Source organism: Acanthopagrus latus, chromosome 18 (assembly GCF_904848185.1).
Source record: "Acanthopagrus latus isolate v.2019 chromosome 18, fAcaLat1.1, whole genome shotgun sequence".
Lineage (NCBI taxonomy): Eukaryota > Metazoa > Chordata > Actinopteri > Spariformes > Sparidae > Acanthopagrus > Acanthopagrus latus.
In genome coordinates, this window is record NC_051056.1 from 4,415,141 (window position 1) to 4,429,356 (window position 14,216).

A 14,216-nucleotide genomic window follows, 5' to 3' on the forward strand; every position below is an offset into this window, starting at 1 on the left:
ACGAATGCTCATAAATGGTGTTTTCATCACTTAGAGAAACACAGACACAGACAACGTGGGAGTCAGGGTCACTAGGGTGACAGAGAAGTTGTGAAAATGACATGAACATAGTGTGTTTCTGTGGTTACTTAGGATCCACGCCGAAACTGTGACTCTGTGTCTCCTTTCCTGTTTGAAATTAAACACAACAACCCGTCATGTCTGCAACGTATTTTCACTCGATCTGTCCACTTGTGTCTCACATTCATGACTGGATGTGTGACTTTTTTGTCATATCTTTCATACACTGCCAGTAATAAACCATTTAAAAGCAAAAGTCTTATTAGATGGGACTCTATTTATGGATCCCTGATGTGAAAAACTTTCCGAAAGTGTTTTATTGAATTCATTTCGGCAGACCTTTTAGTTCTTGCTTTTGTGCTCTTCTCAAACATATAATTCCATGAATGTTTCACCTTCTAACCCTCGTTTTTAAATTCAGATAAATCCACCTGAAAAGAAAACATGCTTCTGTTGAAATAGTCACTCTCCATTACGTCCACCTGTGATCAGGGGTCATTATCAGATATGCATTCATTGTAAGTGATCAAAACCTGACAAAGGTTTTAGCACCACTGGCTTGAAATGATGCACAGTCTGACTGAGCCGGTGGGAGTTAGATGTGACCCAGTTCGAAAGCTTCACAGTTTGAAGTCATTTCACCGATGTGCACCACCGAGAGCTGGAGGTTCAGTCCTGGTCTGTGTCAGCTAAAAGTCTATTTCAGAGGAAGCCTCTGCCGGGTCACAAATATGAATCTTGTTTTCTGCAGGAGCAGGATGACAAATTGGCTGATCTCACGAATCTCTGGGAGACGGGAAGAGAAAGGTGTCAGAGAGTAAAGAAAAGTTGCAAATTAGATAATTATAATAACCTCTGACCTAATTGCATGCATTAACTACATGAGTCGTAATTCATTTTTAAGAATAAAACATCAAACCACTTTTTGTCAACTTAAATACTGCATGTGAACAACGTGGACTGTAGTTACAACAATCTGGGTCCAAGAGCTCAAAGGTCCAGTATTGATAGATCTGGACTGTCTTGTCAGAGCTGAACTTGGTGTTAAAATACTTCCCACTCTGTTACACAGAAATCGAGTTGACCTCTCCGTTCACACACAGGCTCAACCAATAATTTGCTCATGTAGATACTCAAGTGTGGATGCTGTCAGTCTCATTCTCATTATGAACGAGACTTGAAGATTTATGAACTGATCACATGGACAAGCTGCTTGTTTTCCAAGTTGTTTCCAGACGGAGCAGTCGTCTTTTTTATTTTTATATATTATAGCCTCAGCCTTCGATGCAGCTGAGCAGTGGAGGGAGGACAGTTTGGTGACCTCAGCTGCACTTTGGGATTGAAATGGCGACAAAACACAACCCTGGCAAATACCTGACAACTGCTCACTGTTGTACCAAGAAAGTTGTTCGAGAAGATTTTAGGAATATATTAAAAGTTTGGAACAATACTAATAATTTGTGATCACAGATTAGTAAAATATCTGAACAGAAATGTGCTAAATATCCTGTATCTATAACAATTATAAAAACTAGAAGAATATCTGAAAAATAAATAAAAATAGACTATAAAAATGATTTGTACATAAAAAATTCAAGACAATATCAAAAATATCCAACAAAAAAAGAATAAAATATCAGGCATAAATCTGTCAAATATCAGAAAAATATAAGTATTTAGTCCCATTGTCTTCATCTGTTATCTTGTTCACGGCACATATTCAGACCCGTCTGCTCAGATGAACACAGGTGTAATTAAAGACAGCTAACAATGACTGCCACTCGTCGGGGTGAGTCGTCTGCAGCCTCCTGGTGTTGTTGGTGCTGCCTCAGTAATCGTTAACGTTATTAGAATCACCTGTGACTGACCTGTTCTGTCCAATTTGCTGTGAAAAACGTCCATTTCACCCCAGTGATTTATGCTGCGAGGGCTGACATTTTCAGGCATGCGAGTACAAGTTCGAATCATTATGGCATAAATAAATGCTCTGAACAAGTCTGGTCCCCATTCTCCTGGTACTGATAACAGTGTGGTTCTTATTGATTGCGGCGGTTGAGGAGAAGTGGGGGGAACAGTTACACAGACAAGGAGAATGATTGGACTGCCAGCTTTCTCTGTCAGAAAACAAAATGATTAATTTACTTATCTTGTCAGACTGGACATACTCGAGATTGCAAAGTGTACCTTCTGACAAACAGTTCCTTTCACCAGCTGACACGTATGATTAAGAGCACACAATGACAACTATCAGAGTGAGAGCCTGCATGTTGAACACAGTGAACTGAAGGGAAATTGGTTTACAGGAAAACTGGCTTATGTAATGATTTTGTGAAATGCGAGGACAGAAAGAAAATGGTGAGGCAGGGCACCTCATCACAGGAAGCCATTACAGCAGACCACAGACATCCAGTGAGCCCGGGATCATTTGCGGATGTCAGGAGAGATGAAAGTTTGGTCTCGCTTTCTCGGCATCTCCATTCCAACTTCTAATGCACCTCATATTAGGGTTGTTGGGATACGACGCGATGGTGTGTATCCTGGGGGAGTTTAGTTTAGCTACAGCCGGAGAGGCCAGCACAAAACAACAGGTAATGTCCTGAACGTGAGCAGGAAGCTTCGACACATTCACAGCAGTCCACACCGTCCATAACAACATTCATTTCAATTAATAAAAATCTCGAGTTAACCAAGTGTCGAACATTTCAAGTTGTCACTGTGGTAGTTAAACTGTCCCAGCGCTTTTCAGCATAACTGCCTAGGCAACCAATGATCATGCTTTCTTCCACCTCCTCTTCCTACCTTCTCTCTCTCCCTCTTCTACTTCCTCCTCTTCTTGCTCTTCTCCTCTTCATCTTCTTACTCTTTGTACCCCCTTCTTCCTCTACTTATTCCTCTTTTTCCTTTTCTTTGTCTTCTCCTTTGTCTTCTCCCTACTCTTCCTCTTGTCCATTCTCTACGTCTTCATCTTCTTCCCTTCCTTCCTTCCTCTTTTTCTTCTTGTTCTACCTCTTGTTCTTGTTCTTGTTCTTCTTCTCTAGTTCTCTAGTTCAATGGATAATAAAACACTATAAAAGTATGACATGCTTGAGCAGAAGTGAGGGGGCGTACAATCCACCACTGATGTGTCCAAATGAAGAAGAGGAAGCAGGTTATTTTACCTGAGGACCAGAATGGAGGTAAGACCTAAGACTTACATTTATGCCGCAAGACTGTTCGCAGCATTTAGAGAATCATGAAACAAAAAAACAGTCTTGATTTGTTTCATGCTTTGTACTGGGCTGACTTTTATGGTTTCCAAAAACTGTACACAAAGCACAAGATTCAATGCATGGACACCATGAAGTATCATGAGATGGAGCCAGAGATCAGTGTGTGTTTAAAACAGCAGTAGGTATTAAGCCCTCTGTCCTAATGCTGACATTTTCTGTTCATAAAAAGATCAAATGACTTTTGTAGAAAGATCAGGTATCCATTAGTTAGGCTACTATCATCTACCTTTGATGACATAATGCATACTTTCTGATCAAAGCTTTATTGAAGATTTGGAAAATACTCTACAAAAGCTTTTAACAGGAGCACAGACTCTCTGCCTCAGCCACAAATCCCATAAAAAACACCATCATGGGGGTCCAAATCCAAAACAACGGTGATTACTAACAAGACATTGTGGTTGGCTACTTATAAAACTGACATTATATGGACACAAAATCAGATTCACGGAGGGGCTAAATGACAAGATTACATTCAAAAACAGCAAAGACACACCAGTAACCCAGCCTACTAAGCTATTTTCCAGAAAAACAAGGCCATAAAAGCAATTCTCCTTACTAGGGTTCAAATTCACTTACGTAGGAGTCGGTCTGCTTTCGTGAAATCTCCTCTTGACTGAATCATCAAATTAACTCAGTCAAATGAGTCGTGGATGTTTTTTTTTTTTTAATGAGAAGCCTGTTTATGGCTGATTCGGGTGATTAGGATGAGTTATGTTGAGATGATCTGTAGTATCTGAACAGGATGATGAGCGAGGGAGGGGGAAATGGTTACAGACTGCAGCGAGATGTAAGTAAGAAAAATAAGAAAAATCACAAATGACTCTTTACACACTAATAATGCACATACACATATCAATTACACCTCTATCTCCTGTTCATATTAATGTATTTTCAGCTTCTGCCATCACTTTATATCTTACATCATGTATTGTTTTTCATCTTCATGTGCAAACTTGTGTAACATATGTACACATTTAATTTGCTGATCTTAAAAGCAAATGCCAGGTTGACTGATGTGTATGTGGACATACAGATTTGGCAAATAAGCCAGACTGTGAGTCAGAGTGAGAGGAGGTTTGTAGCCTCTTCACTGTTCTCTTGCTGCTTCTCCTGATGAATGCATCGTGGGTGGGACAATAGATCGGCCTTGGGCCATCTGTCCAGCCACCATGCACCGGACAACACTGATCGAATTTTGACTTAACATTTCAGGAAATGTGTCATCGGTTGGTTTAATAAATCTTGACATCACAGTTTGGTCTAAACGTGGAAATTAATTTGTCACGGACAACCATAATGAAATTGTTTTTTCACTCGAAAGAACATGAAAGAATGGTGCATGTCGTCGCTCCATTGTGACCAATGGGAGTGCCACGACAGTCACGCACTGAATTTGGTGTTCATTTTAAGAGACCATGCTTCCATACAGCATAACACTGGTGACTGTGTTTGTTCATTCTGCCTTGAGTTGCATTGAAAGTCTCGGACACCGCTGACAAAAGTTGAAACCAACTCGGATAAATGACGCATCTTACTGCTGCACTCAAGCATTAGACCCAGCGCTGAATGGCCAAAGGTAGAATTCTAGCCGCGGCTCAAACTAAGGTGGCATATTCATTACCAGCTGGCCTGGATCAGAGATACCTAGAGGGTGAGAGACTGATGGAATAAACCCAAAGCAAAGGAGGGAAGAAATACACAGAAGTAAGATCATTTCAGTTTATAAGAAAGATGTGATGGATGGATAAATGAGGTCAAAGAATAGAGGGATGTCACTGGACAGATAGAAGCAGTGAAGGTTTTATCTGCTCAGTGAGTTACAGAAAACAGAATTCATCTGCGCTGGCTGCGTCAGTCACTCTTCTCACGTGCTTCATCTAGAAATTAGAGAGTCTCTGCAAATACAGACCTGAAAGCTGCCTGTAGACAGTTTTATCAACATCACACCAGCGTTTGACTACAGTTTTAATGTCTATATCTGTAGAAAATGACACGGCATGAAGAGAATACACGCAACTCTTTCCCACTTCTGCTTTCTCGCTCTTTCAGTGGGTGTAAAAGAAAACCATGTCAGCGTATTTATTGATAATTAACAAAGACAAGTGTCATGTATACAGTATCCACACAAGCATCCACTGTGGCCAGCTTATAACATGTTCACCTATACAGACATACAGAAAGCAAATTGAAAACACAACTTTATTGATCTGCTCTTCCTGTGCCAGGCTCTCTGTAAGAGTCTGATCAATCTGAAGCTGGTCTTGTTACAAAATAATTGGATGTTGGACGCAGTGGTGTTCAGTGTTCATATGGAGCTGAGAATTATTATTATTATTACAGTATTACCTGTTTTAAGGGAATATCCCTCTGCCCTCCAACGTAAGCTAATCATGCTTGCTGTAGTCGTAGTCTTTAATAAGCTCTCACCTAAAGGAACAAATGATCAAATAAATCAGGTAATAAACAGTATCTGTACTGAGGGTCATATTTAGGCTTGGACATTCAAGGGTCAAAGTTAAGGCTAAGCATCTTACATTAGGTTAAATGTAGGTCTTTAATCTCTTTTGACTGCAGAACCAAAAGTAGATCACAGCTCAGAATTCTCCCTCGCGTCCTTTTGACCTCCAGAATCACGTCTGCTGTCACTCCAGTGCGCACATCAGCAGCGACACACACGCACAGACAAATGAATCGTGTTGGAGAGATGTAGAGAGAGAGAGAGAGAGAGGAAAGAGAGCGGGAGAGAGAGAGAGAGAGAGAGAGAGAGAGAGAGAGAGAGAGAGAGAGAGAGAGAGAGAGAGAGAGAGAGATGCTTCCCTCACTTCAGGGCTAAAAGAGGAGGGACTAGACCAGCGCGGGTTAATGTCCGCTGAGAGAGCGGCACAGCTCCACATCTCCGCTGCTGGCTCCGCTCAGTCCGCGCTGTCTCTCCAGATATCTGCCGGGTGTCCTCACCTCCCCGCGAACCCTCTCCGGGCTCTCCACGAGGTCTCCCCTCTTCTCCCCCGGCTGTCCCCCCCTCTCTCCCTCCCCCGGGGTCTGCAGGCGCGCACCGAGCGTCTCTCCTCGCCGTGCTGCTCTTTTGCGCACGGACACCTCTCCACACTGACGAGAGTCAGCACCAGCCCGGGCTACTGTACTTTCTCCTTCCAGGTCTCAGTAATTAGTTTGTCGTTGAGCTCGGACCGGAGGACAATGTGACTGCGGCTCATGGGGACTTAGTGTCGTGACATGCTTTCAGGACCCGGCGTCTCCACAAGGAAATGGTGAGTTGAGTCCTCTTTATTGGCTCAGAGTGTCAGACTACTGTACTCGCTGGTCTCCATGTGTGAGGGTTTGACCTCTGTGGACAAGGCAGTCCGTCTGATATGTGAAGTTCAGAGACACCTCTGTGGCATCTGGATCCCCCAAGTTAAAATTCCCACATTTGGTGAGCCAAACCCTGCTCTCCAAAGGGATCTTATTCTAACATCATTATAATACTGGTTTACTGCATTTTCCAACGTTAACCAAGACGCTCCAGTTGCCAAAGTTTACTTGAGATAAATATATATTTAACATATGAATATATTTCATAGGAGGCTTTTGACCTCCACGTGAAGAGGCTCCACTTCCCCCCGCGTCAAATCGATGTGTTGTGACCTGTGTGAACTACATGGTTTTCCATACATGTGATTCCGGTGGTGTGAAGCTGCAGGGCTGCCGTGCCGCTGCCCGCTGCGCCCTCTCTGTTCCGATCAGTAATCTATCAATAAGGAGGGCTTTCGATCCACAGAGCGGATGGACTGTCAGCTGTCACATGTTGCGTGAAGCAGGAGCAACCCTCTGGATCCTGTAAGTGACCTGTAAGCGGTGGAAAATCAGTGATTTTGTTGTTTTTTTCTGTGCGTTGCGCGCTTGACGGTTGATTTTTACTCTCATTTAACTAATTGGTGCTCTTGTATTTGTGGGTTTTCTCTCCCCCTCTGCTCTCTTGTATGCTTAATTTTTTTTAATGGCAGGACTTAAAGGGAAACAATTTCTAGATGATCTTTCTATTTAAGTTTTGAAAATGACAACGCCTTCTTTTACTAAAGTGGTTGATGCAATGCAAATGAAACAGCTCACAGTTTGCTTTTAAAGGCAGAAACAATTATGTTTTTTTTTTGTTTGAGGTAGCATTAAGTACGGCTTTTTACATTTGGCGGGATAATATTACTCTAAAATGTGCCCTGCGTCTCTCTCACCTGTAAAACATGTGAAAGCTGCATGATATTACAAACAGTCAGCTACAGTTTGACATTCAGTCTTTCGCACATTGCCAGGCGTACAGTATCACAGTTCTGAAGTGTCTTCATGTCATTTGTTGCTGAAACACTTCCCTTGTCCGTGACTTGTTCCACAGTGCAGTGACTTCAGGGCTCAGATTGTTATGTAATATTTCGAGAAGAGACGTGCAGCAGGGAGCCGTCCAGCCTCGATCAAAGGTGCAGGTACAGTGTGCAGTTGTAGCGACGGATATGGTGACTGAAGGATCGCAGCTGTGTCATTCAAAGTTCACACTCTCTCCAGCTTGCCCACCACCACTCAGAGCCTGAAGATAAAGAGCCCTGTGAGATGGGCTGGAATGCAGCCGGAGGACTTGTTATGTTTGAGTCAATACAAATGACTTCACATTTAAGTTAAACGTCAGTGTGGGCATGGGGACTCCTCAGATTGATTTTAAACCGCTGCCTTGGCATGACTACCCACCATTTTTAGGCTGGAAAGTTTCTTTGGAAAGGTTTCTTTTATGCTTATGTAAGATCCGCAGATGCCAGACTGCCAACATAAGTAATCTGTGAAAACAGCCTACTATGATCTATAGTTATGTTTATTGCTAGGCGGTGACCTCTAGTGGCTGTAGTGATTATGACGGGAGCAAAGGAGGGAGTCAGGTGACGTAGTTTAAAGAACAGCAAAGTCTGCATAGGTGGGAGACTGGTCAGAGGTGCAGTTTGTGCTGTTTGGCGCACATGGCTTGGTTGTTTTTTTTTTTTTTTTTCTGGTGTTGTTATCAAACACACTACAAAACAGTGGCAGGATATTTTACAGTTTAACATAAGCCTTATTGCCTTGAAAAAAGGCAACAATCAGGCAACATATACACCAGTACCGATATATCTGTCATAACCCAGTACTGCGGGATATTTTTGGTAAACTGATATATCAGTAGGGCTCCGGAAAACAGAAGAAAAATATAGCTACTGAAATAAATAACACAGCTCTGATGGAGCTCAGGATTTATCAGGAAGACAGCTGCTTTACTCCAAACAATTAGACCATATGAATCTGGAGTGTGTGGGACCTTTTTTGATGTGAGGAACGCAGAACATCAGTTAACATTCAGTCCTGACGGATCCTGTTGGCATGTCCCGAGATTTAGATAATCAATCAAGTTAAGCTGCTGTGCCTTGTGCATAAATGGGCACAGCACTTACCGTTTCTGCCGCAGCGGTATCACTGTAGATAAAGTAGTATTTTCCTGATCAATGATATAGAATAGGTGTTTATTGTCATTGTCTCAGAAACAACGAAACACAGATAGCAGCTCTTCCTTTGACATTACAATGATATATTATTTTACTATAATTTACACATTGCTGACACAGTAATAGGAAATTCTGCGTCTTTGTTTGCACTCTATAAGGTAATCTCAAATTAAATTTATGTTATTGAAGCAAGAGTTAATGTTGATTAGGCTTATACTTGAAAAAAGTTTTGGTTTCTTTTGTAATTATCTTTATGACTCTGCATCATCTGACCTGCTCTCTCTCTGCCCTTTTTACCTCTTAAATCTCTTAAAAGCAAACAGTAATGGCAGACAGTCACATTTTTTCGCCACGTTTGTCCACCATGTCTGCCGCTGATACACTTCCAACCTATTCTGTTGTTCAGGTGTGAGTATGTGTGTGAGCACGTAACCTTGATTTAAACTGGAACAGTACAGTTTTAGTCAAGAGCGCACACAGTGGTATCAGGAAAACAAGATGTCTTCTTTTAGGAGAGATTTTCATGAATTGATTTGTGAATGTGAATATGAATCTCTCCTCTAACACTATAACAAGAAGCTCTTCTGTGAATGGGCCTCCGATTATTTTTGCCCTTATTGCTTTTCTTTTCTGCAGAGATTTTTGGCAGGTCTGTGTCAACCTGTTATTACCTTGAAACTATGCCTGTTTGTGTGAGTGGATACATTTGTGTGTCAGTGTTTGCTTGTGGACCGAGGGTTTGTTTGCACTGGGTTTTAAATTAAGCCTTTAAGGAGCCCTGAGTTTGTCCGGTTTCCATGGCACCACATTTGAGTTTGATCCTCACGTGACACCAGTGAGACCATTTCTTTCATCTTAATCACAGTGATTGATTTGCTGATTGGCGGACCATTTAATATACCCAACCATTTGTCAACTGTGAAGTAAAATGTAAAACATTTGAATTTCACAGCTTTAGAATTTAGCTCACTTTTTTTTGCTTCATGTTTGTATCAAATACTTTTGCTTTGGCAGCTGATTAGAGGGATGTCTGGAGATAAAATATCTGGCAACTCTTGGGGAGAATAGATCATTTGTTCTGACATTTTATCAAGTATATGCAAGTGGGAGGAGACCCCCGGGAAGACCCTGAACACACTGGAGAGATTATATATCTCATCGGGCCTGGGAATACCTCGGGATCCCCCACGAACTTCTGGGGGAGGATGAGCTCTTATCCAGATGTTGTCAAATGGAAGAAATTGCAGAGACACATAAATCTTTTTTCTTGTAAAATTGTAACAGTGGTCTTGCTGGATTTTCATATTGTCCGTTAGACAGATTCCTAGATGCAAAGTTGGTTGGAATCATGAGACTTCCATTTTCAGCCACTAAACTACTCTAGTTGATTGTTTTAAATTTCTTTGAATGATTTGTGTCCACTAGAGGGCAGAAGAAATATTTTCATTTTGCGTTAATCTTTGTGGGTGTGTTCCTAAGAATTCTGCAAGTGCTAAACCCACAATTCATCCATTCTGCAAGTCCATTCATTCAGCTTTCAGAGGGTCCGCTTGGGCCACAGACTTCACTGGACATCACAGATTTATTTTCCACAATTCATTGCAATGCAGATATGATGTTTTATTAAATGCTACTTGGATGATAATATTCATCCATAACATGATAGAGAAATATGTAGAAATATCCAAGTTACAAAGTATCATCAAGTATCAGCTTAGTGGGCTAAGCAATAATAATAGTTTTAATAGTATCTACTCGATAAAGTCACTAATCATAGATCTTCATGAATGAATGATACTGCACCAATTGCACCAGCAAAGAGGATTAGCCTCCTGTAATCATGGAAAACATAGCACATAATTTCCACAGGGTATCTTGTGGGCTAGGAATAAGGTGTATAGTGGTAATAAAAACATATTTTATTACTGGCAGTCTGTAGGAGTGCCTTCTTGCAGTCTCCCGCCATCGGAGGCCTTTATGTGATTACAGTTAACATGTCACAGTATGCATGAGATCAGGAAGGATCAGTTTGTGGGTCCAGAGGTGGACATTCAGCCGTATACTTGCAGAAAAAAACCCTTGACTGTGCCGACTGGTCAAGATCTAACATCTTAGCATACAGATTGTCTCTCCAGTTTCTTCCTGGGTAGGGCTTGTACCATCAGCTCGTTTAAACCTTTGTGCTAGCAGCAGTTATGTTCAAGGGTTTATAAAAGCTGTTGGACTTTAACCTTATGGTTCAGCTCATCAAAACAATGTGATGAAATTGGTTGAATGCTTTGAAAAGCTGTGGCTTGAGGAGGGTTAGCATGGGGGGGGGGGGGGGGGGGGGGGATTATATGTAATGTGCGTCTATGAGAGCTTAAATCTGAGCGCCGACAGTAAATTGAAGACAGAGTGACATCCTTCTCACACTCATATGAACAGTCTGACTGTCCTCTTTAGCATTCTGCTGTTTGTGTTATACTTTGAGTCAGTTAAAGTGTTAGTATTGTATAGAGGTCTATACAGATGTCAAAAGAGAATGATTCGAGTATTGATTAGTGTGGTAACATACAGGATGGTACACATGGTACAGAACAGCAGTTGACATTTGTGTATTGACTCTCAGCACTTTCACTGTTGTTACATGCAGTCAGGGACTTGATGTGAAGTCAGACTGAGCTGCACTGGTGATTTGGGCAAGTACACATGAGGATACATGAGCTGAAGATTTTAAGCCTCAGCACAAATGGGACTGTGGCTGGTGCATTTAAAGAAAAGAAAAGAAAAGAAAAGAAAAGAAAAGAAAACATTTTTTTAGCATCTGGATATTCATAAGTATGTACGATGCTCCAAGCTATGTGACTTTCAGTTGCTATGTGCAGAATAATTCCACCTGACTCCTCTTCACATTCTGCAAATATTATGAAGTAATGATTTTGTTTTGGGCAGACATAATGCAGACCCACACGGTTCAGTGTCAATGGAGACAGTCGTGGGATGTTTATTTCCTGCTGGGAGAAGTGGCGATGTAAGCAATTGGTGTGTCTGACAAAGTTTTCTTTTGTTTTAATAATGGTCATATTAATCTTTCCCCTAGCTGAATCCATTGCATCTACTTTATTTGTACTTTTTATTGGGACATTTTGAAATTGCACGAATAGCCAATTTAAAACAATGGACAAGGACATTTTGTCACAGAGACTTTATTTTACCAAAACCAACATTTGGTGAGTTATGTGCCCATCCTGCCAATGTTGTATTCAGTCAGCATGGAATCATTGAGGGAAAGCAGTTGATGAAGACTTTTCTAATAGTCAAAGAAAGTTCACCCGCAAAATCTGTATAACTTTTTTTCTGACTGTTGAGCAGGAAGATGAACTGTGAGCACAACGCCACACTTACTTGAAAACAGAAAAAAATGGAGCTGTTGCAGGAATTGTAGGAGTTGAGACGGGGCTAGTCTTGGGTGGCGAGAGAACCCCAAAATATCTGACAATGCAAGATTTATGAGAAATGTTGCAAAAAAGTCAGACAGACCTGATAGCCTATGACATGCACACATTTGCAAGTACTCAGAAACCGCTGTGCTGCTCGATGATCGTCTATTTTTGACTTTATCCCTAAGTGTTTTAATCAAGGTTCATACAGAGGCCACAAAAGAAAGAAATGAACAAGTGTTCAGTCAGCTGAGAGATAAGATGTTGAGTTGGATGTTTTGTACATGATATCCTCTCACTCTTTCTTTCTCTCTCTCTCTCTCTCTCTCTCTCTCTCTCGCTCTCTCTCTCTTTCTCTCTATCTGTCTGGGTCTCTCGCCCTCTGCTGCTTAGGCTCATCAAAGTGAGCTTATGCAACAATCCAGCATTTAAGGTCAATAAGTGAATCTGCTGGACAGACACACACACACACACACACACACACACACACACACACACACACACACACACACACACACACACACACACACACACACACACACACACACACACACACAAACACACACTAGACCATCTGCTAAGAATCAATAGCTTCCTCTCTCCCCCTCTTTCTCTCTCTCTCTGGACTGCTGTACTTCACACCTGACAGGTTGACAGTTAAGTGCTTTAGTGTTGGCCTGTGTAATTAATTGCATTTAAATCAAAAGCTTGATCAATTGTAGCATTTGCATTTAAACAACCCATACTAAATGCCAAGCAACACACACACACACACACACACACACCCTGACACCAGTGATACTGTTGTGTGTGAATACGCGACACTAACAGTGAAATTATTAACCAAACGAAAACAGAGGGAATTTTACCTACATGTCAGGTGACCTAATTTTTAGCTTCACCTTCAAATAAAAGTGGTTTTGATCATCTGTATATATTTTGGCATGTTACAAAATGTCTGATCATGTTTCATGCAGTCTTACAATTCACTGTTTATAATATTGACAAAACTTCTGAGCTGAATATTAAAGCAAACATCGAAGTACACCAGCAGCGGGCATCGCCATCGGTTGTAGAGAAAAGACATATCGCATGTAAGCTTATGAGCAAATGACCCTGTTTCTCACTTGATTTATTATAAACAGTTTCCTTGTGCATTTTTGGTTTCAATCTCAAGTCTTCTCCAAAACAGCACTATGTTCACTTTGTACATATTGGTCCTATTTAGGGTAAAATAAATAAGGCAGGGTATTCTTCAGGGTGTGGCACCCACCCTCCCATCTACATATAGTCACTCTGGCTCCAAAATCACCAAGATTGCAAGAGCTGTAACGCTAGATTTAAAGCTTCAAAATGGCAGTCCACAAACCAATGGATGACATCACCATTTTCGGGTATACTTTCAATAGTGCAAAGAATTCTACTTTAAAGAAGAACTATAAGCAATCACTCTTTTTCCTATTTTTAATCATTGACATGTGACATGAGACATGAGTGCTCAGAAAGTTCAAACAAAATGTGATGACGGTGCTGAAGTCGGGAACACTGAAGTAAAAAAAAAAAAAAAAAAATGCAAGGCAATCTTCTGGGAAAAGGTTAAAAAGCCTTCAGTTAGACGGCTTTTTCATGTTGAAATTCCTACTTGAGGGTGTAAAAGAAGGATGTTTGTCCCGCTGTGGGTTGCTACTCGGCTCATTTTTTAATTGTTTAGTCAATTTTTGGAATTCACTATGGAATAGCCATCTAAATAAAGACTTCCAGAAGAGTGCCTCTGATTTTTCCCTTTTTGATCTACAGTGTATTGCATCACATTTGCAGAGAAAAAAGAGATGCACCAGCTGAGTGGTTGTGACAAGACATGAGGTTGATGTACTGATTGAAATCATGCTTTGGGAATCCTTTACAATATAATAAATGTTTTAAATTGTATATCTTTCTTATGTGAACAGTGC

The 14,216-nt window shown here is 41.1% G+C and overlaps 1 protein-coding gene across 3 annotated transcripts in view; it reads left to right on the top strand.

Annotated features, from left to right (window-relative positions):
• The first annotated feature begins 6,180 nt into the window (after nt 1-6,180).
• Nucleotides 6,181-14,216, top strand: part of htr4 (5-hydroxytryptamine receptor 4) — a 177,384-nt gene continuing 169,348 nt past the window's right edge. For 2 of the 3 annotated variants that reach the window (XM_037077041.1, XM_037077039.1), the window contains exon 1: nt 6,181-6,598. The gene's annotated coding sequence lies outside the window, so the exon portion shown is untranslated. Of the gene's footprint in view, nt 6,599-7,107; nt 7,167-14,216 lie in introns of all 3 variants that reach the window. The other variant, XM_037077040.1, reaches the window with a different exon arrangement.